This window comes from Loxodonta africana, chromosome 7 (assembly GCF_030014295.1).
Source record: "Loxodonta africana isolate mLoxAfr1 chromosome 7, mLoxAfr1.hap2, whole genome shotgun sequence".
NCBI classification, from domain to species: domain Eukaryota; kingdom Metazoa; phylum Chordata; class Mammalia; order Proboscidea; family Elephantidae; genus Loxodonta; species Loxodonta africana.
Genome location: NC_087348.1, coordinates 96049087 through 96076723, shown reverse-complemented (window position 1 = coordinate 96076723; position 27637 = coordinate 96049087). Strand labels below are relative to the sequence as shown.

At 40.1% G+C, this 27637-nt stretch overlaps 1 protein-coding gene and 1 long non-coding RNA gene across 3 annotated transcripts in view; one reads left to right on the top strand and one right to left on the bottom strand.

Moving 5' to 3' along the window:
* GAB2 (GRB2 associated binding protein 2) overlaps positions 1-27637 on the top strand; it is a 191300-nt gene that overhangs the window by 89953 nt on the left and 73710 nt on the right. The window lies entirely within an intron of this gene.
* Positions 12103-26140, bottom strand: LOC135231743 (uncharacterized). The gene is made up of 3 exons (XR_010322499.1): positions 22786-26140; positions 22589-22682; positions 12103-13308 (listed from the first exon to the last, which is right to left on the bottom strand). It is a non-coding gene; the product is annotated as an uncharacterized LOC135231743 (long non-coding RNA).

Here is a 27637-nt window from a genome sequence, read left to right as displayed (position 1 = left end):
ACCGTAGAAGAGGGTCGTTTCCATTAGCTTGGGATGGATGGAGGATTGTGAACAGGCATCCGGGAAGGAGTGATATGGGAAAACGTTCTTCCCCTTCTTTCATTCTCTCACAGTACTTAGCACTGTGCCACACTCAATAAATTCCTGTTGATTACTTGATACGAGGGCGAACATATCTACTCCCATTGCTTTAGTTAGCACCCCTATATGCTGGTGACTTCCAAATCTATATATCCAGCCCACATATTCACTGAGGGCCATATCCTTGACCTACAGTTCAGCTGTACAAGGATGTCTTGCCAGCCTTCCAAGCCTGTTGTTATTGTTGTTAGTTGCTGTCGAGTAGGCTCTGATTCAGGTGACCTTATGTATGACAGAATGAAAGGTTGTACCATATCCATGATCTTCGATTTGTCTGAGCCCATTGTTGAGGCTATCGTGTTAACCTCTCTCATTAAGGGTTTTCCTTATTTTCACTGACCCTCTGCTTTACCAAACGTGACATCCTTTTCTAGTGATTGCCCAAAGTAAGCAAGCCAAAGTCTTGCTATCCTCTCTTCTAAAGAACATTCCAGTTGTATTTCTTTGAAGACTGACTGAATGCCTAAAATTGACCTCAGTGTTATCGACCCGAACCAAATCTCTTCATCCTCCAGGAAACCTGCCTTGCTGGATGGCACATATTTTACTCAAACCAGAACCCTACAGGTAATTTTGACTCTGTCTCACCCCTCACATTCCAGCAATCACTAAGAAGTTGATTCTAGCTATTAAATGTCTCTTTTACATTAACTTCTGCCTTTCTCCATTGTCCCACCATAGTCTAAGCCATAATTATTTATCATTGGGACTATAAAGCCTCCCAGTTGATGTACCTGACCCCAGTCTTGCTTTTATCCAACTTTTCACACAGTAGCCGGGAGTGTTTTTTAAAAACGTAAATCCAGTCATATAACTTCCCTTTTTAAAACTCAGTTCTTAGGATGAAGTCCAAATCCCTTAACTTGGTCCTGCTGGCTTTTTCTGACCCCTTCAACAAAGGTCAGACCCTCTTGCTATTCATTCCTGTAACACCCCATATTTCCCTTTATCATAATATTGATCATGCTTTGTTATAGTTATTTTGTCTGTTGTTGACATATCTGCCAAATAGTAGGCCCTGAGATTCATTATTTTTAATGAATATTTAAATAATAATTTGGTATCCTATAAAGTGAATAGAAAGTCTCATTGTAACTCTCTGGTAAATTTTGTTAGCTACATAGTTATTCTCATAGCAAATCTTTGTTTTTTATACAAGAGTGAGAAATTCCAAGTACTGTCATTATATCTGATTCTTTCAGTAGCCATAGACACATTACAGAATTAAGGGGGAAGTTATAAAGGAAGACATGGGGGAAGAATACCCTAAAGAATAGAAACTTTAGGACTTTTTGTTTCCCTACTGTAATTGTGCAATATGTATCTTCATGCATATATCCTTTTTCTTTCCTCTGAATTTTTCATCAGAGTCAGTTGCTAGAAATGGGTAAATTATTGGGTAAAAGGGAGTAAACATTTTAAAGACTTGAAATACTGCCAAATTGTTTTCTAGATACACTGTACCAACAAATAGCCTTGAGCAACATTCCAGGGTGCCTCTTGTATCACACTCTTACCACCACTGTGAAGTGTCATTAAAATCTTTTTGCTAGTTTAATAGAGGAAAAAATGATTCTTTCCCATTCCTTTTTAATTAATTTTAGGTCTTTTTAATCTAATTCTTCATGCAGCTTCTTCTGAAGGAGCTTCCCACCCCTCAAAGACTTGTTCAGAGGCTGCAGGACTCAGAACGTCCGCGGCCTCTGGGGCACAGGATCTCTGTTGTGCTGCAATGGGGAGGGGCAGCGATGGAGGGAAAACATAACACAAACCACACCATTGTGAGGGGACAAGGTCGCTGGGATAATGCTGTGAGGAGGGATGAAAAGAACGATTCTCCATTCTTGATTGTTGTGATTTCCAAGGAAGAGCCAACAGCTTCAGCACGGGAAGGGATGGGTTTTTAATGCAGCCAGATGCTTCTTTTTCCAGTGCTGCCTCCCATTATTTCTGGTGAGAAGGGGTAGGGGATAGCAGAGCAGCTGAAACAGATTAATTTTTATGCCAGTTTCCTCCCTTTGAGCAATTGCCCTGGACCTGGGGACATTCAGAATTAGAAACAGTTTGGAAATAAGAACATGGTTCAAGGTCCATAGTATGTAAGAGCCAACCTTCTCGAGTTCTGTACCATTCCTGCTTTTATCTGTCTGAGCTTCTTGAGGCAAACAGAGCTTTCTTTCCTTTTCTTCCCCACCACTACTGCCTTCTTTGCCGGCCCTCATCGTGTTTTTTCTGGACTATGGCAATAGCTTCCTGTTTCCCTGAATCTATCCTCATATACATTGTTGCCAAAGTGATATTTCTAGCGTGCACATTGGATCTTGTCACTCTCCAGTTTAAAATGTCAGTCATTTCACCCACTCACTGCCTTCAGGAGGAAATCCAAGCTCCTTTTCCTGACTTTTTGGGCATTTAGCAACGAGATCCCAAACTGCGTTTGCAGCCTCTCCTTAGGACTAACTAGAGCAATCATTCTTTATGATGTGCTTGTGTTGGTCCCTCTGCCCAAATTGCTCTCATGCCTCTGTTCTACCTGATTAATTCCTTCTAATCCCTCATATCCCCCCCTCAAAGAGCAGGCCCCCCTCAAATATCACCTCTTTGGTGGATTTTTCCTGGATTTCCCCCTGGCAGTTAATCACTCGCTCCGTTCCTGTAACCCTGTTGTGGAATTTACATGCAAAGGTGGTGATTTCTGTTTGTTTTCCCCAAATTATCACCTTCCTTTTCTGTAGTTGTATTTGTGAATTCCCAGCCCCTAGCACTTTTTTTTTTTTTAGCACAGTATTTTGCACAAGATAAATGCTCAAAAATGTTTCCTTTTCTTCTGTTCTGCTGGCCTAATCTTAAACTCTTTAACCTTCAGTGTGCTGTTATTTTTAGAGCTGGAAAGGACTATAATCTAGATAAATCCTTTTTTTTTTCTTTTTCTTTTTTTCATTTTTATGGTTGACAACACCAAAGTCTAGCGAGGGAAGGAATTCCCCCTGGGTTGCACAGCCATATTTAATAACAGGGCTAGGGAACCTAGATAAGGCTAAACTCCTTAAACTAGTTGGTGCCAAGCTGACTCCAACTCATGGCAACCCCATTTGTGTCAGAGTCAAACTATGCTCCAAAGAGTTTTCAATGGATAATTTTTCAGAAGTAGATTACCAGGCCTTTCTTCCAAAGTGCCTCTGGGTAGACTCGAACCTGCAACTGTTTGGTTAGCAGCAGCAGAGTGTGTTAACCGTTTGCATGACCTAGAGATTCCCTGAACTCCTTAAGTGACTTGAAAAGGACCTTGTGATAAAGGATTGAGTCTGGGAGCAAGGCAGGAACTAAGATTCAGTACCAATTTTTCTCCTGGCTGCTTTATATATTTTACCTTCTTTTATACACATGGTAATCCTGAGATGTGTTATACCTATTTTATGGATGAGAAAACTAAAGTTGAACTATTAAATGTCTTTGAGGACATCCTAAAAGGAGGCCCCTTGATAACCTTGGCGGGCTAAAGGCATAAAAAAAAAAAAAAAAAAAGGCATAGGTGAAGAGAAAAGACCATTTATGATATAAGATGAGAGGAAAAAGGGGAATGAACAGAGAGAGAGAGAGAGCTTGCATAGGCAGCTAGCCTTGAGCCGAACTTGGAAGTATGTTTAGAGTTTGCTTCACAACCCTGCTCCTTCTGCCCTTTTACTCTCCTTCCGCTGACTATCCCTCTCTCTAGATAGCTCTTTTAGTTTGCTATCTCTTGTGAAACTCTTGTAAGAGGGCCATTTAAGAATTTTTCACAGTCTGTCCCTAACCTGTTTTCTCAGTCTTAGGTACTTTTACTCCCTTCCTGCCACAGTGAGCCTACACTTGAGCTGTGCTGGTTCTCACTGCTCTAGTAAGAAGCCGTGCCTTTACACCATGGTCACTTCATTTACTCTGCCTTTTGCGCTCTACCATCTTTCTCTAACACCCCTTGGGAACGGGGGCATATATTCATCTCTGGATCCCCAGTAGCATTGTGGCACAATGCCAGCCACAGAGCTAGGTGCTCGGTAAATGTTGAAAAAATGACTGGGCAGACAGCTTTTGTTTGTCTGCATTATTATTCAGCACATGCAATATAGTTTTATTTTCAGAAATATCAAGCAATTATGTGCACGTAACTAAAACCACCTTAGGTTTTTGGATATCGTCTTGGTCATCTAGTGCTGCTATAACAAATACCACAAGTGGATGGCTTTAACAAAGAGTTTATTTTTTCACAGTCCAGTAGACTGGAAGTCCGAATTCAGGGTGCCCCCTCCAGGGGAAAGCTTTCACTCTCTGTTGGCTCTGGAGGAAGGTCCCTTTGATGGATCCATCTTCCCTTGGTCTGGGAGCATCTCAGCACAGGAGCCTCAGGTCCAAAGGATGTGCTCTGTTCCCGGCACTGCTTTCTTGGTGGTATGAGGTCCCAGTGCCACTCTCTTTTATATCTCAAAAGAGATTGGCTTAAGACACCATCTGATCTTGTAGATCTCATCAATATAACTGCAACTAATCCATCCCATTACATCATGGTGATAGGATTTACAACAGGTAGGGCAATCACATCAGATGACAAAATGGTAGATAATCATACAATACTGGGAATCTTGACCTAGCCAAGTTGACAGATATTTTCGGGGACACAGTTCAGTCCATGAGAGATATTTAGCATTACAATGTTACTTTTAAGCAAAAAAAATTGCAGATTGACCACAACTTACAAATGTTGTGGAAAAGTGCCTCAGAAATTATATATTGCTATTTTATCCTAGGATGTTAACTATATTTAAAGTCTGATATGGTAGCAAGATTGGTACTGTAGAAGAAGCAATTTTTTCAAGCTCACAGGAATTGATCTGATTACTGGGTACTGTAGGAAAAAAAATCATGTGACGTGGTCTCTGCCTGCCAGCAATTGCAGTCTAGTTAAGAGAAGACAAGATACTTTTACATGCACTTTATACGTTAGTACTCTGCATAACATGCAGTCCCTGTAATAGTTGATGAGTGGCAAGGCGGACTGGACTGGTTTTTATCTCCATTTAACTACATCCACTCCTCACTTACGGACATGATTAGTTTACAAAGACCAGGTCGTAATGTGAAAATTGTCATTATGCGAAACTGAAGAATAACCACATCAGATCACAAAACAGAGAATGACTACATCATTACATTACTGCCAAATTATGTCATGACATAACTGCCAAACCACTGAGAATCATGGCCCAGCCAGGTTGACACATAACCATAACCATCATAGCCAGCGTTACTCTTGCCTCGTCCCTTGGCATTCATTACTGCCAGATGTACATGATTAATACACAAAATAGTCAGGTAGTGAGTTTTTTACTGTTGTCGTAAATGTGAAATATTGGGTAACAAGGTAGTCGATAAGTGAGAAGCAGGTGTACTAGTAAACTAAAGCATAGCAAAAGTTGAGGGATTTGGTTGATGTCACATAGCTAAAAGGAGACGGAGATGGGACTTGAACCTAGGTCACTGACTTTCGGCAACTTGCTTAATCCCTTTAACCAACTCAGTTTGTTCATCTATAAAACGAATACAATAACATCTACTCCCAAGGTGATTGGGAGTATTAAAAATGAGACAACGCATGTAAGTGAAGAATTTAGCACAGTACTAGGACATTATATAGATAGATGCTTGAATGCTAGCTATTATTATTTGTCTCTATCTGGTGCTTTTGTCACAACTGTAATACACTGTGTATTACTTTACAGAAGAGGCTTGCAAGTACCATCACAGTGTTTTTGCTCTGGATTATTGGGATAAGTAGTAGCCACGCCTGCTTTACATGCAAGTCCTATGTAAAGCACCTCACGTGATGCCAGTTTGCTTGTACCCCTCTGCCCCGCCCGCCTCCAGCACTCAATGAATGGTTCTTTTACTTCTCCTCCTGGCTTTGTGGTTTTGTGAGTGAATTATGGAGGACTTGTTCCTTCTAAACCCAGAAGCTAAGGAATAATCCAGTTAGGAACAGAACACAGAACTCTCCCAAAATCTTCAGACTGGGAGTTCCTTTCAGTCACCCTTTCTGCAGTCTTTCCTGTGTCCTCTTCATAATTTTTGTGGTCAGTAGATTTAAGTTGGTAGGATCACTGAGGCATAGTACGAACTAATCAGTACTGATGTCTTTTTTTTCAATTTGTAGAAGCCCCAGGGCAGTTGTGTAATAAATGGTGCTGTGTAAATTAAAATGCAACTAAGGGTCTCGTCAGTGTTTCTTAAATTAAGTTTATTATGTGTGGTAATTTGCACCTAGAGGCTTTTGTTGTTATTTGTTGTGGTGGCTGTGGCAGTAATGAGCCTGCTCCCAGAAAAGCTTGGCACGTGCTCCATAGACAGTTTATTTGTATTTGGCAGGACTCCATGGTGTGTACCCTGAACAAATGAATCAGCCTGTTTGGGGCTTGGGAAAAGTGAATCACAGGGAGGCTGTGGGTCTTGCTCATGGTCCCTAGTGATTCTGAGATAGGTAACAGAGTGGGGGAAATACCAGAGTGTTCTGTGTTCTGTTCCTAACTGGATTATTCCTTAGCCTCTGGACTTCAGGAACAAATCCCATGAAATTCACCTATAAAAGCACAAAGCCAGGAGGGGAAGTAAAGGAGGTATTCTTTGAGTGCGTGAGGCAGGCAGACACCACAAGAAGTGGTTTACATAGGGCTCGCATGTAACGCAGATGTGGCTTTACAATCCAAGATTCTGATCAGTCAGTCTAAGGGTCATCTGCTTGATTGTGGTAGGTAACACTTCATTTTCTTGGCAGCTGCATCAATTCAAACCATTTAAAGAACTAAAAAAAAAAAGTATTGGAAAAAGATCTTCAGAGTGGTCACAAAGCCAACACATTAAAAGTTTGTACACATCTGATTCTCATGACAACCTTCTAAGAAAAACGGGGCAGCAATACTTTCTTCATAAGTCTCAGAGAGGTCAAGGAACTTCCCCAGGCCACACAACAAACAGCAAACCAAGGATTGAACCCAGGGTTTCTGATAGATGGCTACTTAAAGATGCTCTAAGAAAACATCAAACAGTATTACCCAAAACCCAAACCCACTGCAGTTGAGTTGATTCCGACTCATGGCAACCCTATAGAACAGAGCAGAACTGCCCCACAGAGTTTCCAAGGAGCCCCTGGCGGATTCCAACTGCTGAACTCTTTGTTAGCAGCCGTAGCACTTAACCACTACACCACCAGGGTTTCCATGAAACAGTATATCATGTAATAATTTCCTATTTTCCATTCCTATCACTCTCATTGGGAGTCTTAGCCCTTCACACCTGGCAAATTGCAGTAGTCTCCTAGCTGAGCAATGTGAAGTAGGTCTGAGTTTAAGACAGGAAACTTTGGAAAGCAAAAAGTGCCCAGAAGACTGAGTCAGAAGCCCTTGCTTTGTTACTTCATACCTTTACATCTACAGTGATTTAACCTCTCCACACCCCAGTTTATCCGTCTTTACAATGGGATGATAATAGTAGTGACTCAGGATGGTTGTAATGATGAAATGAGTTAATAATATATGTAAAATGCTTAGTACAGTGCCTGGCACAGAGTAAATATTTAGTTATCATTATGATGAACACTGCACAGCTTGGAGAAACCTCAGAATCTCCCCCTTTGCTTCTTCTGTACTTTCTTAGTGAAGAATTGCAGAGAAATGATCATTGTTTCATTCCCCACCGCCCCCCCACCCCAGCTGCAAAGGACAGCAGGGCTCAGAGCTTAAAAGAAAATACCAGGGGGCATTCAGTTGGTTGTGACCTCAGTTCAGGGTACCTTATGTAATGTTCTGCCTTGTGACATAGACATGGAAAAACAATTATTTCCAAGCCTAAAATTTGGGGTGGGGCAGGGCAGGGGGACTGGTATTCTTAGTCATTTGCAGCAAGGCATGAAGGTGATTTCTATCAATAGATTTCAGCACTGTTAATTAGGTAAAATTATGTCAGTAGAACTCTCCTATACCTCTTTCCTGTGCCTCTCATTCTGTCTCAGGTGTCTTCTCCCCACATGAGCTGGCCTGACTGGGCTGCTACTAGGTATCTCTTCTCGAGGCTCACCACCTCCTGTCTGAATGCCACCTCTCCCTGAGTCCACTTGCCTCAGAGGCTTTCTAGGTATCTGGCTGTTTTGGTGAACTAATTGCATCTTAGGTGTTTGTGGAAATAATTAATGAAAAAACAAATGTATTGAGGAAATATAAAAGCAATATAATAAGTAGTACCAAGCCATTAGCACCCACCTCCTAGCCTGGGGGACTGGCACATAGTAGTGGCTCAATGAATGTTTGTTGAATAAATTATTACTTTTGGTGTAACACATTTACTATCCTGGTCATTTGCTTGAAGCTCAGTTCATATGCTGCCTTATCTGTTCTCAAATAAAAAATAATTCTTCCTCTACCCTAATACCAAAACCAAAAAACAAAACCCACTGCCATCGGGTCGATTCCGACTTTCAGCAACCCTATAGGGCAGAGTAGAACTGCCCCATAGAGTTTCCAAGGAGTGCCTGGCAGATTCGAACTGCTGACCTTTTTGTTAGCAGGCATAGTACTTAACTACTATGCCACCAGTGTTTCCTCTTCCCTAATAGGATTAGAAATACAGTTATTGGGGGGGGGGGGGTTTATTTGATTCTCACAACAGCCCTGTCAGGGTTATTGTCTTCATTTTATAGTTGAAGAAACCAAGGCTTAGGTGATATGAAAGAGCCCATTATGCAGTTCGTAGGTAGTGAAGCTGACCCTAAAACTTTCTTACTTTCAGCTATAGTTATTTCTGTGTCAGCATGCAGTACACGTAACTGTGTATTTTATTTCGTTGTGTTCATGCTCTAACTTCCCCACTAAAATAGAAGCCCTTTTACACGAAAATAGAGCCAAAGGAAGGAATGTGCGGTCTCATTAGGGGGAGAGTAATTAGGAGTTTTATAGCAAGGTGTGTATAAATTTTTGTATGAGAAACTGACTTGATTTGTCAATTTTCACTTAAAGCACAATAAAAATTTTTTAAAAAATGATACCATAGAAGAATCCTGATCAAAAGGGGAAAAATGCAGACTGGAAATTCAAATTCTTACTGATTCCAGATTTCTAAAGCCATGGAGGATGGATGAACCCCTGAAATTACTGTCCTGAGATAATCTCTATACCTTAAGCCAAAAATATCCCCTGAAGTTTTCTTAAAATTGAATAATAGTTTAGCTCAACTAGTGAAAAAAAAAAAAGGTCTGACTTGAGCGTTATGTTCTTTAAAGAACTATCTATCTGGGGCCAAATTGACAACAGCAACCTGAAAGATTAGATAGGAACCTCAGGGAGCACTGAGCCTATGTTAATGAGAGAGAAACAACTCAGGAAAGAAGGGTGAGAATGACTGCACACCTCAAAGAATGCAGTCAATGTCACTGAATTGTGCAAGTAGAAACTGTTAATTGGTGTATGTATGTTCTCAATAACAACAAAAATAAATAAAATTTAGGAAAACAAACAAACAAAAAAATAGAAGCACTTTTAATGTAAGGTCTGTCTCATACTGCTGCCTGTGAGTCCCAGAACTTTGTACGTAATAAATGCCAAAGGAAAGTAAATTACCAGTTTAAGCAGGGTTCTTCAGTGACTCAGTCAAAGGGATAAGCAGTGGCAGAATTGCATATGAAATCAGTATAATGAGAGAAAAAGTTCTGTGGAAAAGACAAAATAAACTTCATTCCCTGTTCATGTTGTTGTTTGCTATCGACTCGATTCTGAATCATAGCAACCCTGTGTGACAGGGTAGAACTACCCCACAGGGTCGTAGGCTGTAATCTTTACAGAAGCAGATTGCCAGGTCTTTTCTCCTGCAGAGTCAATAGTGGGTTCAAACCGTCGACCTTTTGATTAGCAGCCGGGTGCTTAACCACTGCACCACCAGGGCTGCTTTCTCTGTACATAGAGCTCCCTAGTGATCCTTCCTAATTTTTTTTTTCTAAGATGGACTCTAGAGCATACCCCAAGAGCCCTCTTTCTGGTGACTTATACCCGGCCTTCCACTAAGTGCCACCTTCACCCTTTCTCATACCTGAAGCCTCAGCTCTAACACATGGCTTAGACTTGGAAGGGCAATGATGGTTGAACACTGTGGGTCCTAAGCCAAGATCCTCCTGGGCTGACTGAGATCACTATTAATATCTGGGTTTCTAGTAATATCCCCTTTTAATGTGAGCTAATTTAAGTTTTCCATTCTCTGTGCTCTTCTTAACCACACATTTTTGGGCCTGGGCCTGGTTCCTGTCTACAGATCATAACTGCATTTTGGTTTTCATACTTGCAGAAATAACAGTTATTCTGTTCCATTGTTTCTCAAAGGGAAGACAAAGAGACCCTATTGGAATTTTAGGTGGGACAATTCTTTGTTATGCAGGACCTTGCCATGCATTGTTTGAGGTTAATATCCCTGCCCCCCTGCCTTGTAATACTTACAGTGCTCCCCAATCATTATGACAGCCCACCAACACACACACACACACACACCTGTCTCTGCCACTTTGATCCTTTTTGAGTTGGGTCCCTATCCGAGTAGGAAGAAATGGAGCTAGGAATGGGGATGTTGCTTCCACATCTTGAGAAAAGAAGCTTCCCAGCTTCCCCAGAATTCCCACCTTTGTGAGGTGGAGGGGCAAACTGGGGCTCCAAAATAAGATCTCCTTGGGGATTGGGCTGCTGAGACCAGTTGGATGTCATTGTTACTGTGTCAGAACAAGTTTTAACCCCAAGATTTTATTCTCTTAAAATCACATGAGGGAAGCTGGCAAAATTGTCACGAAAGGAGAGACTGAAAGGGCTGACTCAATAGGGGAAGAGCAGGTGGGAGTACGGAGTAAGATGTATGTAAACTTATATGTGACAGACTGATTGGATTTGTAAACGTTCACTTGAAGCTTAATAAAAGTTAATAAAAAAAAAAATCACATGAGGGGTGGAGACAGGGAGAATGAGGAATGACTGCTAATGAGTGTGGGATTTCTTTTTAGGATGATAGAAACATTCCAGAATTAAATAGTGATGATGGTTGCACAACTTTCTACATCTACTAAAAACCACTGAATTGTATACTTTAAAAGGGTGTATTTTATGATATAGGAATTATATATATTTATATAGATAGTTTTTTTTTTTTTTTTTAAGGCACATGTATCTGCTACTCTTAGTATTTTCCCTACCTATCATCCATCTAAGAGCCCTGTTGGTACAGTGGTTAAGTGCTTGGCAGCTAACCAAAAGGTTGGTAGTTCAAACCCATCAGCTGCTTTACGGGACAAAGATGTGGCAGTCTGCTTCCATAAAGATTACAGCCTTGGTCACACGGTAACTATGAGCCCAAGAGACAGAAAGGGCCACATGAACCAGAGACTTACATCATCCTGAGGCCAGAAGAACTAGATGGTGCCCGGCCACAACCGATGACTGCCCTGACAGGGAGCACAACAGAGAACCCCTGAGGGAGCAGGAGATCAGTGGGATGCAGACCCCAAATTCTCATAAAAAGACCATACATAATGGTCTGACTGAGACAAGAGGAATCCCGGCGGTCATGGTCCCCAAACCTTCTGTTGGCCCAGGACAGGAGCTATTCCCAAAGACAACTCATCAGACATGGAAGGGACTGGACAGTGGGTAGGAGAGAGATGCTGATGAAGAGTGAGCTACTTGTATCAGGTGGACACTTGAGACTGTGTTGGCAACTCCTGTCTGGAGGGGAGATAGGAGGGTAGAGAGGGTTAGAAACTGGCAAAATTGTCACGAAAGGAGAGACTGGAAGGGCTGACTCATTAGGGGGAGAGTAAGTGGGAGTATGGAGTAAGGTGTATATAAGTTTATATGTGACAGACTGACTTGATTTGTAAATGTTCACTTAAAGCTCAATAAAAATTATTAAAAAAAAAAAAAAAGATTACAGCCTTGGAAACACTATGGGGCAGTTCTACTCCACCTATAGGCTTACTGTGAGTCGAAATCAAGTCTATGGCAGTGGGCTTAGTTTTTTGCTTTTATCATCCAGTTGCCCAAACTTGAAACTTTTGAAATTCTGCCATCCTTTTTTCAACTCTTACCTCTCTCTCAGTCATCATTTCTAACGGGTCACTAAGACCTAACTCCTAAATAGTTCTTAAATCATTTTCTCCCTACTACTGAAAGAGCCCTGGTGGCACAATGGTTAAGTGCTTAGCTGCTAACCTAAAGGTCAGCAGTTTGAACCCCGCCCCCCCCGCCCCGTGGCTCCACAGGAGAAAAGATCTGGCAATCTGCTCCTATAAAGATTACAGCCTAGGAAACCCTGTGGTCTGCTCTGTGACCCCCATAGAGGATCACTATGAGTTGAAATCAACTTATCAGCACACAGCAACAACATCTCTACTACCAATGACCTGGCTTGAGCTCTCCTACCCTTGCCTGTACTATTGCCTGACCAACACTTAATATCTCTCCTTGCCTCCAGACTTTGCCTACATTCATTATCCTTCCAGGATGCCTCCAATTATGTCTTCTTCTTTTAAAACGTTTTATTGTGAAATATAATACATATACAAAAAATGTATAAAACATAACGTAGAGTAAAATTAAGCAAACACTCATGTAACAACTACTTAAGACAAGAAGGTAAGCATTGCCAGCACCTCAGAAGCTCCTGTATGTTCCTTCCCAATCATCTTACTCCACTCTGTCACCCCTTCTAAGTATCTTGAATTTTATGTAATCACTTCCTTACTTTTGTTTATAGTTTTACATGAGTGTATGAATTCGTCTTAGTCATCTACTGCTGCTATAACAGAAATACCACAAGTGGATGGCTTTAACAAAGAGAAATTTATTTCTTCACAGTAAAGTAGGCTAAAAGACCAAATTCAAGGCGTCAGCTCTAGGGGAAGGCTTTCTCTCTTTGTTGGCTCTGGAAGAAGGTCCTTGTCCTCAATCTTCCCCTGGTCTAGGAGCTTCTCAGGCGCAGAGATCCCATGTCCAAAGGACGCGCTCTGGTCCTGGTGCTGCTTTCTTGGTGGTATGAGGTCCCCAACTCTCTGCTTGCTTCCCGTTATGTCTTGAGAGATAAAAGATGGTGCAGGCCACACCCCAGGGAAACTCCGTTTACCTTGGATCAAGGAGGTGACCTGAGTAAGGGTGGTATTACAATCCACCAAAGAACTTTCCAGTCTCAGAAGGTGCTACATATTTCTATGCCCCGTTGTGTGGAATGTGTGAAATCCACTTCCACCTTTTCATCCTGGCATATCCTTTGACTCCCTTCTCAAGGTGGAATACATTCCTACATTCCATAATTCTTTATACCCCTTAACCCTCCCACCTTTTTTTTTAACACTTGCTGTATGTCTTATACTAGACTAAAAGGTAACAGTTATTGAGCACATATAGTGAACCAACCACCCATCCATCAGTGGAGGCTTGTGTGTTGCTGTGATGATGAATAGGTTTCAGTGGTGCTTTCAGATTAAGACAGAGTAGGAAGAAAGGTGTGGTGATTTACTTCTAAAAATTAGCCAGTGAAAATCCTGTGGGCCATAATAGTCGGATCCACAACCAATCACGGGTGTGGTGCAGGACTGAACAGTGCTTTCTTCTACCGTACATGAGGTCTCCATGAGCTGGGGGCTGACTCTAGGGGCAGCTAGCAACAACACTAGTAGTGAGCCAGGTGCTGAGATTGGCTTGGTACAAAGCAGATAATCAATAAATGTTAGAAGTCCCACTTTGCATAATGGATGCTCAATCTTATAGTTGAATTCTTTGGGGATGACAGCATTCTACCTTTAAATTAACAGTATAAGGGATTATAAATTTCTTTATCTACTCTGAAGCATCTTTCTGAAATCTTTTCTGGTGGCCATATTTCCGACTGATAAGCGCTATCAGTTTTTTGGATTTTCGAGGGGCTCTTCTTCCTGAAGAGCAATACTTTCATCTATTTATACTTAATGTTTAATTTCAAAGCTTTGAAAATTAATTTTTCTTGTACATTTAAACATCAGTTACAATTTTGTTTAAGTTCTCTTAATCTAGTTGCAGTTGCATATTTAGTTTGGCTGATTCTCTAGAATATTTCAAAAACCTTAAACAGTAAATAAAACATACCAGTATAATGATTTTTAAAGCTTAGTTGTATACATAGGCTTAATCTTATTCAAAAGCATCTACACCTTGGATTTAATTTTTTCACTATTTCTATACTTGCTCGTGGGCTGTTTTAGGGTATTGCTGTATTTATTTTGGTGTCTTCCCAACATTTAAGTTCTCTAATTTGGTTTTCCCAGGCTTGGAATAACCTAATGAGACCAAAAAAGTAGAAGGGATTCCTTCTCAAACTAGCAAGGTTATAGGATCCACATTACTAACTAACCGATCCTTGGTCGGAGCACAGGCTTAGTTGCTTTCTCAAGGTGATTAAGACCCCAGCTACTAGTTATTAGTCTGAGCTTCCTTTTCCAGGTGACTTCAATTGTTACATTAATATGCCTTTTGGTTCATGCCTTTCATGTAGGTTTTTTTTTTTTTAATAGTCTGTTTTCTTACTTTGAAATGTAGAATTTTTTAGTGTTTTACTTGGCCAGAGTTTATAAGATAACTCTAGTCATTATGATACAATGACCTGAAAGTTAGCATTGTTTGAAACTTACTTATGCCTCAACAGTATCTCATTATAATTACTGATGCATATTGGGCAGTGTTTCTCAAATTGTGGTCCCGGGACCAGCAGCATCAGTATCTCCTAGAAACTTGTTAGAAATGAAAATTCTCAGACCTACCCTAGACTTTCTAAGTCATAAACTCTGGGGATGATTGGGTCCAGAAATCTGTGTTTTAACAAGCCCTCCAGGTGATTCTAATGCATGCTAAAGTTTGAGAACCACTGTACTAGAAGATGAGGGAATAGGAGTTCATGAAGTCAATTCCCAGCAGGCTGAGAAAACATATGATTTGACTCTACATTGATGGCTTTAGAAAACATATAGGTTTGGGTTTGGTTGGGATTAGTTTATTCAGATTAATAAATTAGATTATATTTTGGTTCACCGAAAGTTCATTTCAATTTGGGATACAGTACAGCAGAGGTGAAGGTTCTAACAAAAATAAAGTACCAAATTTCTAGGGATAAGGCAAGCACGGAGAATGGGCATGGGGTTCTAATATAGAAGTATGCATTCTAGATATTAAACTGGTGGACTTGATTCTGTGTTTTCGACTGCTACACTACAACGATTTTTGCTTAGAGAGGATTAAGGTCAGAAATGGTTTGTTTCAATCATAGAGTTTTATTTAGAATTTCACTAGGATTAAGGCTGGGAGGTACTTGACTTTTTCTTGAAGAAGCCATAGCTCCCTCGTTGGATTCTGCAGACTTTTACTCTGAAGCCTTGGAAGAGGCTGAGACCTTGAGAAAGTATCCAGAGCCCCAGAGTATCCTATGTTTCAGAGTTAGGGTGCCTCAAGATGGAAAAATTATCTAAAGACTGTGTTTCAACTGTAATATTTATCCAGCTGTATTGTCCATTCAGATGAAGGCAGAGGAAATGTGCCTAGAAATAAAGACTAGGTGGTTTTTATTTCTTGAGATGAAAAGATCCCCAATGCTTCTATTTCCTGGAGTGGTCATTGCCTACCTCCACACACAGAGACAACTCTTACTCACCAAGAGGCTGGCACTAAATTATAAAGTTACAAAGAAGGGTTCAGGACATCCAAACCCCTACCGTACCACTTCCCCTCCTCTGTAGAGGCCTCTTTTCCCCTGCCCGAACATCAGAACTCACTCCTGTACTCAACCTTACCTCCAATCTGATATGATTTTTCACCTTAAAGTAAATATAAGTTGTTACAGACCTCATAGAACACTGCTGTGAAAATTTTACAGTTTAAGAGATAGGACTCATTTAAGGATAAAAGGCTAACATATCCTAACATATATGAGGTTAGTAGGTCATTACTATTTTATGGATCACTGTTCCTTGTTCTTCAAAATGATGACGACAGTTCCTTTCTTTCCCTCTTTATAAGGTAATTTTGAAAATAAAGAAGAGATTTATATTTTGAGAGCTCATGAATACTGAGACATCAGTTTGCGTTGTTTAGAGAAGGGAAGGATAGGCATGATATGGTCCTTGCCCTCCCAGAGAGAGTAAGGAAGCCTTTTGGGCATTTGCATAGAATCTTGAAGGAGTAATAAGATTTTCACAAGAAACATCACAAAAGCACAATATTTCAGGGCTTTTCATGTTAAAGCAGTTTGTTCTGTCTGGAGTCTACGATGTTTGTGAGGCTGAAAATAAGAATGGAGTCTACGATGTTTGTGAGGCTGAAAATAAGAATGGAGAGCGGGGTATAAAAGACAATTACAGGAAGCTGTTTGGGGCCAAATGAAAGAAAGCCCTTGAATGGTGTCCCGAATAATTTGAACTTGGCACTGTAAGCTTGTGCTTCCCAAACTTTTGCATATCATACTACACAAAGAAAATAATATTTTAATATCAGACTGCAGGTAACTTGTAGCCAGAGGTGGCTGCCCCCAGGACTTCACCTTCCCTGAAGGCTGAAAGAATCAATAACTTTTAATAACATGCCACACTCTCCGTGGATGAAAACACTGCTAGGCAATGAAACTGGTTAACAGAATTCAGGGAAAATCTCTCCTCTCCCATCTCCCTAGAGTCCCAGATCATGAAGTGACTTCAGCTCTTTACTTTCTTCCATTGGGAGCTGAATCTGTGCCAAAATAGAGTATACCAAAATAGGATCAGTCCATCACTACAGATCCTACAGACATTAAAAGAATAATAGGAGTTTAAGAGTTCCCAGGAACTGGGGGAAGGGAAGAATGGGTAGTGACTGTTAATGGGTATAGTATTTCTTTTTGGAATGATGAAAATGTTCTGGAATTAGATAGTGGTGATGGTTATGCAACCTCGTGACTATACTAAAAATCACTGAATTGTAAACTTTAAAAGGGTGAATTTCATGGCATGTGAATTTATCTCAATTAAAAAAAAAGGGTAGTAGGAGAATATTATGAACAACTTTATCTGAATAAATCTGATAACAAATGAAATGGACAAGTTCTATGAAAGACACATCACCAAAACTGACACAAGAAGAAAGTAAAAATCTGAGTAGCCCTATGTTTATTAAAGAAATTGAATTTAAAACCTCTCACAAGGAAAAATCCAGGTCTGGATAGCTTCTCTGGTGAATTATATCAAGCATTTAAGGAAAAAACAACACCACGCCATTTTTCTTCAAATTGATCTCAAGATTCAGTGCAATCTGAGTCTAAAAGTAATACTTTTTGAGGGTAGAATTTGACATGCTGATTCTAAAATTTGTATGGACATGCAAAGGACCGCTAAAATTATGGAACTTCTAGAAAAAAACAAAGCAGAAAATGTTTTTTGACCTGTGTTTTTTTTTTTTAAGCAAAGATTTCTTAGATAAGAAAACTAAGACAAAAAAGCCTGAAGCTATCTTAAAAATTGATAAATTTGACTTCATCAAAATTAAAAACATTTGTTTCCTAAAACAAATCATTAAGAAAATGAAAAGACAAGCCATAATAATAAAAAAAAAAAAGCCGTAGACTAGTAGAAAATATTCTTTCCTCCCCTCACTCCCTCCCTCTGTTCCTCTCTCTCTGTGTATGTATAGAGAGAAAAAGAGAGACATATGGACTTTCAATAACTTGACACAGGATTGTATCTAGATAAGACACAAAACTCAATTTAAAAATGGCAAAAGATTTGAAAAATGCAACACAAAAGAAGATAAACGACCAGCAAGCACATGGAAAATTGATCAGCATTGTTAGTCACATGGAAATGCAAATTAAAACCACAGTGAGATACCACTACATGTCCACTAGGGTGGCAAGGATGTGGAGGAACTGAAATTCTCATACATTGCAGGTGGGAATGCAAAAATGGTATAGCCACCTTGGAAAACAGTGTGGCAGTTTCTTATAAAATTAAACATACACTCACCATCATGAGACACAGCCATTCCACTCCTAGGTATTTGCCCAAAAGAAATAAAAGCGTATGTTCACAAGAAGACTTGTACATGAATATTTACAGCTGCTTTATTTATAATAGCGCCAAACTGGAAACACCTAAATATCCATCAATAGCTGAATGGATAAACAAATTATGGCACCTCTGTAAAATGCTATTCTACTTAGCAATTTTTGAAACTGCTGATACATGCATAAGAAGCAAGGCATAAAAGAGTATGTACTGTATGATTTTATTTCTATGATAAAAGGACAAATCTAATAGAAAGCAGACCAGTGGTTGTCTGGGGCCAGTATAAAACTAACCAAACCCATTGCCATGGAGTTGACTCCAAATCATAGTGACTCTATAGGAAAAAGAAGAACTGCCCCATAAGGTTTCCAAGGAGTGCCTAGTGGTTTTGAACTGCTGACTTTTTGGTTAGCAGCCGAACTCTTAACCACTATGCCACCAGGGTTTCCGGGGAGGAGGGCCAGTATAGGGAGTGGGAATTAACCTGGAAAGGGCATAAGGGTATGTGCTTTGGGGTGATGGAAGTGGTCTGTGTCTTGATTGTGGTGGTGGTTATATTCCATATATGTCAAAACTTACCAACCTGAAAACTCTTAAAATGTGTGAATTTTATTGTAGATAAATTATACCTTTATAGTATTAATTTTTTTTTTTATTTAAGGAAACAGCAAAACAGTACAGCTGTTATGGCAAACAGTATGACAGCGCCTCAAAAAAACTGAAAATAAATCTACCACGTTGTTGTTGTTAGGTACTGTTGAGTTAGTTCCAACTCATAGCAACCATATGTATAATAGAATGAAACACTGCCCAGTTCTGCACCATCCTCACAATCATTGCTATGCTTGAGCCCATCATTGCAGCCATTGTGTCAGTCTGTCTCGCTGAGGATCTTCCTCTTTTTTGTGGACCTTCTACTTTACCAAACATGATGTATTTCTCCAGGGACTGATCCCTCCTGATAACATGTCCGAAGTACATGAGACGAAGTCTTGCCATCCTCACTTCTAAGGAGCATCTGGCTGTACTTCTTCCAAGACTACCATATGACCCAGCAATTTCCTATTTTTTATACCCAAGAGACTTGAAGGCAGAGACTCAGAATGAGGTGTATGCACCAGTGTTCATTGCAGCGCTATTCCCAACAGCCAGAAAGTGGAAACAACCTAAATACCCATCAACAGATGAATGAATAAACAAAAGTAGTACATACATACAGTGGAATACTACTCAGCCAGTAGGGGAAATGAAGTCTTGATACATATTATGTATACATGTATGGATGGAGCTTGAAGACATGCTGAGCAAAATAAACCAATCACAAAAGGACAAATATTGTATGACCTCACTTAAATAAAAAGACAAGAAAAGGCAAATATATAGAGAACGAAGTTTATTAGTGATTACCAGGGACAGGAAGGAGGGGGAAGAGGAAGGTTGATGGTGATGGAAAAATTGCATTGCTTAAGGGTAGCGTTGCACAACTGATTATTATAATTGCTCTCAGTAAGTTGTACACCTGTAAATTGGCAATTGTTGTGTGATACATGTATTTACAACAACGACAAAAAAAATAGATAAATAAAAAAGAGAGAGTAGCTGCTGAGGCTGCTTATGTACAACCAAAAATCTTACGGGATTTGGTTCCTTGGTTTGCATGTTTAGCATTGTGGTTTCATGGGACATCCCAATCAATTGGCCTAATGATGTGTTTAGTGCTTATGTTCTACCTCATAGTTCGTTGCATACTGCCTGTTGTCCTAAAAGCTTGCACGCAGCCATCCAAAGCACAACAATTGATCTTTATTCACCTGGAGCAACAGAGTAAGTAGGAGAGTCAGGACTAGGAGGAGGATGTGGAACGTGTCCCTATTTGCCTCCATGAACTGCCTCCTTTGCCATGAGACCAGAAGAACTGGATGCTGCCCAGCTACCATTACTGAACATTTGATTAAAGATTCCACAGGAGAATCCTGATCTCAAAAGGGACAAAATGCAGAACAGAATTTAAAATTCTCATGGATTCTAGACTTTCTGGTTGCACAGAGGGTGGTTGAACCCCTGAAACCATTGCCCTAAGATAATCTTTAAACCTTAAACCAAAAATATCCCCTAAAGTCCTCTTAAAGCCAAATAATAGCTTAACTAGTAAAAAAGTCTGCCTTGAGCATTATGTTCTTATAAGAACTATCTATGTGGAATCAAATTGACAACAGCAACTCAAAAGATCAGATAGGAACTTTAGGGGACAGTGAATTTATGCTAACAAGGGAGGAACAATGCAGGAAAGGAGGGTGAGTATAGTTGCACAACCAGAAGAATGTAATCAATGTCACTAAATTGTACATGTAGGAACTGTTGGTACAGGACTGGGCAGTGTTTTGTTCTGTTATACATAGGGTCGCTATGAGTTGGAACTGACTCGATGGCACCTAACAACAATAACAGTAGAAACTGTTTAATTGGTGTATGTTTTTCTGTGTATATTCTCAACAACGAAAACTAAATAAATAAAATCTAGGAGGAAAAAAAAATTAAACCCAACCAAAAAAAGGAGGAATTGGGCCAGATGGTCATTCTAAGGCTGTGTACTAATTTAGCCTTATAAATTAAACAAAGTCTTTTCAATAGGTCATAGAGAGGACATGGAATAGTCTCTATATGGGAATGTTTTTCAAATATAGATACTTCAGGCAGCTGGATTGATGTAAATTAGGGCTCCCAGGAGGCAGACAGGCCATTTTCTTAAGTGCCTGGGTTAATCTTTGGAATTGGAGTCAGTTTCTCCTTCCATTCTTTGAATGACTTCTCTGCATTTTATTGAGTGGTGTGACTAGGGACAAGAAGCTAGGCTCCCGAATGCTCCACACCCACTTCATCCTGTACCTTGAAAACACCTTGTCACTATATTTGTTCACAAGCAAGAATTCCACTGCATAGTGGATCCCAGGTGGGTAGTGAAAAGCTCTCCAGAAAGCACTGGATTTTATGTTCTTGTTCATGTATATCCACGACCTGGGTACCTTGAGGAGGAGAGTCAGTCTGGTTGTAGTGCCAAAGCCCTACCCTTTGTCTTTTCCTGTGGTCTTAAAACGTCAAAAATTGAAGGGAAGTTAGAGATCAACAAATTCAACACTTGTACTGGTGGCTCAGTGGCTAAGAGCTCGTCTGCTAACTGAAAGGTTGGCAGTTTGAATCCGGCAGCTGATCTTTGGAAACCCTATGAGGCAGTTTTACTCTGTTCTACAGGGTCACTATGAGTCAGAATCAACTCAGCAGCAGTGAGGCACTTTATATAGGAGGAAGCCATGGCCCAGAGCAGGAAAGTACTTTTTCTCCCTAGGATCACATGCCCAGCTAACAAACTGGAGTCAGAGCTGGAAGTACAACCTGGATTTCCAAAACTCCTGATCCCCTTTTTCTCCAGTACAGTTGATTTGGAGGTGAATAAGTTGAAACCACATCCTATCAGCCATCACTAACAATGTAGTGCAGTGTTTCTTAAAATGGGGTCCTTGGACATGCTTTACTAGAGCCACGTGGGTTTTTATATCCTTGGACCCTACTCCAGTTGTACTAAGTCTGAATCTTTGTTGATATTGGGAACTGGAAATCTGAGTTTTCAACAAGTGATTCTGATGTACACTAAAGTTTCAGTGCCACCGTTAAAGCCAGTGGGGAGCCAATGAAGGATTTAAAACAAAGGAGTAACACTATCTGGTGTGCATAGAAGAAAGTGGGAAACAAGATCTTTGGGGAAGCCAAAGCCCACTCACTATCCTTCTTTCCTGTTCTGGGGTCCGGGGTAGGGTTGGGGGCAGTGATTAATGAGAGAATCCTTTGTCCTAGAGGAAAGGAAACAGTTTAACATGGGCACTATTTTTCTACCCTTCCCCCAACTTTGCCCTGGTTTTCTCTGATAATCTTTGCTTAACTTAGTGCTTTAAATACAACTTAGATCGTTCAGGGACATGAGAGTGAAGTCCCTCGATGGAATGACTTTAGTTTCTCCAAAGTCCAAAGGGTTGGCAACAGCTCATTTGTTGTTCTGTCAACGAGAGAGGTAATTCCACTAATGGATTCTCTGAATCCTCTGCAGAAAGGTTGACCTGGTCTTTGGGGAATCAATCTCGTAGAATGCACTCAGTGTAATTACTGATATAAGGCTTTTTGGTGTCCCAGATGTGACCCTCTTCCCCTCACACATGTCAAATTCATTTTACCCTTTTGTCTTTGATGCCACAGAGGCAAAGAATGGATAGAATGCACTATGTTAGGCCTGGTCAGTGGTGTGGCTGTGATTCTCTTCCCCATCATGATAAGTAGTAATGCAGTCAGCCCACCTACCTGCTCAAGCTGGAAATCTTGGAGTCTGGCTTTTTTCTTCCTTCTTCTGTATCCCCCATAGTCAGTCCGTTACCAAGGCCAGTCATTTCAACCTCTAAAATACATATATACATATATATATGTATATACACACACATATATATATACATACATATATATGTATATATACATACATACACACACACACACATACATACCCTTTGCCACTGTCCTGGTCCAAAATGCCATTGTTTCTTGTGCATTAGTATATCTGGGCTCCCTACTTATGTTCTTACCCCCCTCACTCCATTTGCCAGAAGCTAGAATGATCTTTTAAAAATATATATATGAAAAAACTTTAAACCATTCAGTGGCCTCATTTTGTATTTGTTAAAAAATACAGAAGTGTTTGTATTTGTCATAGTTTCCTGTATTCTTTCTCTTATACTTCCACTTCTCTGCACCGGGAACCGTAAATGACGGTTTGGAAATGTTCCTCCAGAAATGTGTGACTGTAACATGACCCTACCAGACCCTTATTGTTTGCTCTTAACTGTCATGAGACGTAAGACTTGATCTGGTATACTTCATGCTGCATTATATTAGGATACAGTTGTACTTCAGAAGTTAGATTAGATTTTCTGTCTTTGTGATTGAGCTGGAATTCAAACCACATTACCACCTGGGAGTTTCACTGTGGGGAAGAAGTGTGTGTGTGCGCGTGTGTGTGTTACTAAAGCAAAGAGCTTTTTGAAAATGCGAACATTATGGTCTTAATTTACGTAATAGGTTCCGTTTATTGCTATCCAGTAACCTCAGTTAGATTCTGACTAACTATAATCCTCGCTAGGCAGGATTCTCCTGGTTCCTTGGTAGTTTTTGCCCTACTGTCATCAAAAAGAGGGAAGTTAAAAGGACACGCCCATTTCTAGGAGTTACACAAAGCCTTCTTCCAAGAAATGTCTTGCTTCTTCTACTACTTTAACCTCACGGCATGTAAGATTTGATATCTGGAAAGATGAGTTGAGGCCCTGAGAAGCCCTTAGTCATCAAGAAAAGACATGTTATCTTTGATATAATACCTAAGGCAGGGCAGAAGCTACTGAACCTGTAGAAATATCTTTAACTGTCAAGGCTGACACTAAAAGACTGTTTTAGTTAATACTTGATTATTTAGAAGACCACATTGATCTGTTCCAAGAATCTGAGTAATATGATCAAATTACCATATCAGATTTATCTTGGTTAACAGTATGTAAGTCCTCTCAAGGTTGGAAGAGACTTTAGTCTCTTGTCTCCTGATTCATTTTGTTTATGCATTGTTTATGGCTGCTTTCAGCCATAGTTGAGTAGCTGTGGCAGAGACTATATGGCCTTCAAAGGCTGACATATTTACTATCTGGCGACTGTTTCCTCTTCAATATCTCCAATGCTGAGTAGCTCTCTGGTTTCTAATGGACCTACTTTGGACTGCTCTTTTAAAATGTTTTTACCTATACTGAGCCAAAATCTACTTTTCCATAGTATGTCCCTACTGATGCTAGTTCAGTCTTAGTGTGTGGAATCATACAAAATAAATCAAATTGCTTTTCCACACATTAGCCACTTATATCTTAGGATACTACAGTCATGACTCCAGCAGAACCTCCCTGAATCCTGGTAGCATAGGATTTCAAGTTCCTTCTTCATCACCGGAACAGAACAGAACACTACCTAGTATGATCTGGCCATTGTTAAGCTAAATTGGGTCCACCTAAGTTTTCTGGTTGCCAAGAGCAATAGGAAGAAGTCATGGCCTCATCCTATATGCTTAGAGACTTTGGGATCTGACCCAAAAAACAGAGGCAGGTTCATATGGGACATGCTCTCTCTGCTCAACAGTTAGGAGTAATGCAACTTCCGGGTCATGTGTACCCGCATTTCTTGTCCATGGTCTGGATAATTGTGAAATGGTTTGTTTTCTGACTGGATTTGCGTGTGAAAGGAAAACAGTTCCTTCTATTTTGTCAGAGAAGTGGTAGCATAGCGTTGATTCTAGACACAAATTGACAGTTATAACCTTCTTGAGAGTAGGCCCTATCCTGTATTCTTCTTTAAGCCCTACTGTTGAGTAAAATGGCTTGCATTGTCTTTTCTTCTCTGTTACCACTATCCTATTTCCAGTTACTGTCTTCTCTCACTATTGCAGACTATTGCAACAGCTTCTGGTAGTTTCTCTGTCTCTTATTTTTCCTTTGTCTAGTTCATCTTCCTCACTCTGCCAAATAAGAGCACAGCACCAGTTATCATTTCCCTCCTTGTCTGTACACTTCAGTGGCCCTTGTTACCAGTAGAGGAAAGTTGAAACATCTTAGGGTATCATTCAGGGCTTTCCAGGGTCACCAGTCTTTTTCTTTCCCTCTTTCTTTTCCACATTCCAAAGACGTTATTCCACATTATCTGAACCTGTCTTGTCCTTTGCCACACCCAGGCCTTTGGTCATACTGTGTGGTCTAAAGAAATCTCCTTTTCTCTTTCCTTTCCGAAACCACATATTGAGCTCTACCTTCCTCACTGTTCATATTCTCTCTCTGTGTGTGTCTTTCACACACACAAGTAAACATACACATACACGCTTCCTAAAAGTAAGATTCCCTTCTTCCGTGGTCCAGTACCCTATTGTGTCTCTTTTTATGGTACTTACAAAAACCTGCTTTTTATTTTAGTGATATGTATTCATGTCTTATCTTCTTGCAACATTGTAAGTTACTTGAAAGGAGCCTTTGGGTCTTACCTCTTTTCTTTATCCCCCAAATCATTCAACGTAATTTGTGCTTGTTTTACTGAATACAGTAGAAGGAGCTCATTGATTTGGCATGAGAAGTGAAGTACCAGCAAGAGTTGAATGGGACTAGACAGTTTTGAGTCTGAGAGACGGGGAGAAGGCAATACTATTAATCAAAAGAGGCAAAACTCAGAGGAGTTGCTAACTTGTGGTATGGAGCAAGAAGAAAGCCAAAGTAATGCCTACTTAATGATGGTAGTATTAATAGATTGAACATTGAATTGGGAATCAGGACACCTTTTATAATAGTAACTCTTTTAACAATTGCAGATCTCAAAACGTCCTTGTACTGCTTTAGATTCAACAACTATGTACTTGGCACCTATCATGCAGGGTTTGGTCCTAGCACTTTTGCATGTATTAATTTTACTTAATTCTCACAACAATATTATTAGTTATGTATTTTCCCCATTTTACATATTTGGTTATCGAGGCTTAGAGAAGTTAAGAAATGTGTCCAAGTTTATAAAGCAAAAATTAGGAGTATAATTCCAGCCTTTTAATTCTAATCTCAAGCTTTTCTCATTATACCTCATTATCTATCTAATTCTGCTCTCCTTCTGCTCTGTTTCTCTGCATTTATGCTGCTTTGTTTAGATTTTTTTTGGTCTGAATTAAAAGAGGCTTGGGCTATACCAGGAATCTAGTGAAAAGTGACCTCTTTTTTCCTTCTTCATATCATCTATCTGACATTTTAAATGGTTTAATTTTAAATGGTATAATTTGCTATTAAAACTTGAAAAAAGTTATTTTATGATGAGGTATTTAAGCATTAAGTATACCTATATTTTAATTTTAAAGGTTATTTTATTTAATTCAGTAAATATGAGTACTTGCAACATGGAAGGAAGGCACTCTGTGAGATACTCTGGGGAAAAGGAAGATAAGGCCCACTACTCTGAAACAGGAGCCCTGGTGGGACAGTGATTAAGAGCTACGACTGCTAGCCAAAAGGTCGATGGTTTGAATCCACTAGCTGCTCCTTGGAAACCGTATGAGGTGGTTCTACTCTGTTCTGCAGGGTTGCTATGAATCAGAATTGACTTGACTACAACACGTCTGGTGTTTGGTTTACTCTGAAACAGCTCCAAGGTGTTGAAAGGTCAGGTGGAGGGTGATCAGGAATGGTGACATGACAGAATAGCATTCAACTACAAGCAAATATTTCGAGAATTTAGATAGGAAGAAAGGAAAATTGGGCAAGGGAAGCTTTTCAGACAGTGAATTTGAGAGTGTGGAGGTAGAAAAGCACCAGGCATGTTTAGGGAACTGAAAATTCTACTTGGTTTGAATAGTAACAAAGTGTATATGTGAAGAAGTAGTTAAAGTTGAGATAAAAAGCGAGGTTTGAGCTAGATAATACAGAGCCTTAAAACTGAGCCATGGAATTTTGACTTCATTACATAAGTGTCAGGGAGCCATTGGAGCCCTGGTGGCACAGTGGTTAAGAGTTTGGCTGGTAACCAAAAGGTTGGTGGTTCAAATCCACCAGCCAATCCTTGGAAACCCTATGGGGCAGTTTTACTCTATGCTAGAGTCACTGTGAGTTGGAATCAACGTGTGATGGCAATGTGGGGAGGGAGCCATTAGATTTTTGAGTAGTAGGGGAGTAACATCATCAGAGCTTCGCTTTAGGGAGATTAAATGGGAATCATTTATAGATATTAAATTGGGATAACTGGTTAAGCAAGTATGACAATGTCCAGATTATAGGTATCAAGTACCTGGACTAGGGAGTGCGGAAAGGCAGGCACAATGTAGGCTATTAAGTGTTGCTATGCACATTCTTATACATATTTTTGGTGAATATACATGTACATATTTTGGGTAGAATTGCTGGGTCCTAGGGTGTGAGTATGTTCAGCTTTGTGTGAGTATGTTCAGTTTTAGTAGATACTTCCATAGTTTTCTAAAAGCATTATATCAGTTTACATTCCCAACAACAGTGTGTGAGAGTTTCATTTGCTCCTTATCAATGCCAGTACTTGTTATTGCCTGTCTTTTTCCTTATAAATTGTATGGTAGTTGTATAGTGGCTTTAATTTGCATTTCCCTAATGACTGATGACTGATGAAGTCAGGATCTCTTCAGATGCTTATTTCCTTTTCAGAGGCATATGGGGGGCAGAGAGAAGGGAGCGCTTGCCCAGGGTACAAGTCAAAGGGTGCACCAAGTGAAGCACAGGATGACATTCCGAGCCGGCACAAATTTGAAGGGTGTTTGACTGAGGCAGAAGGACAAGAGGG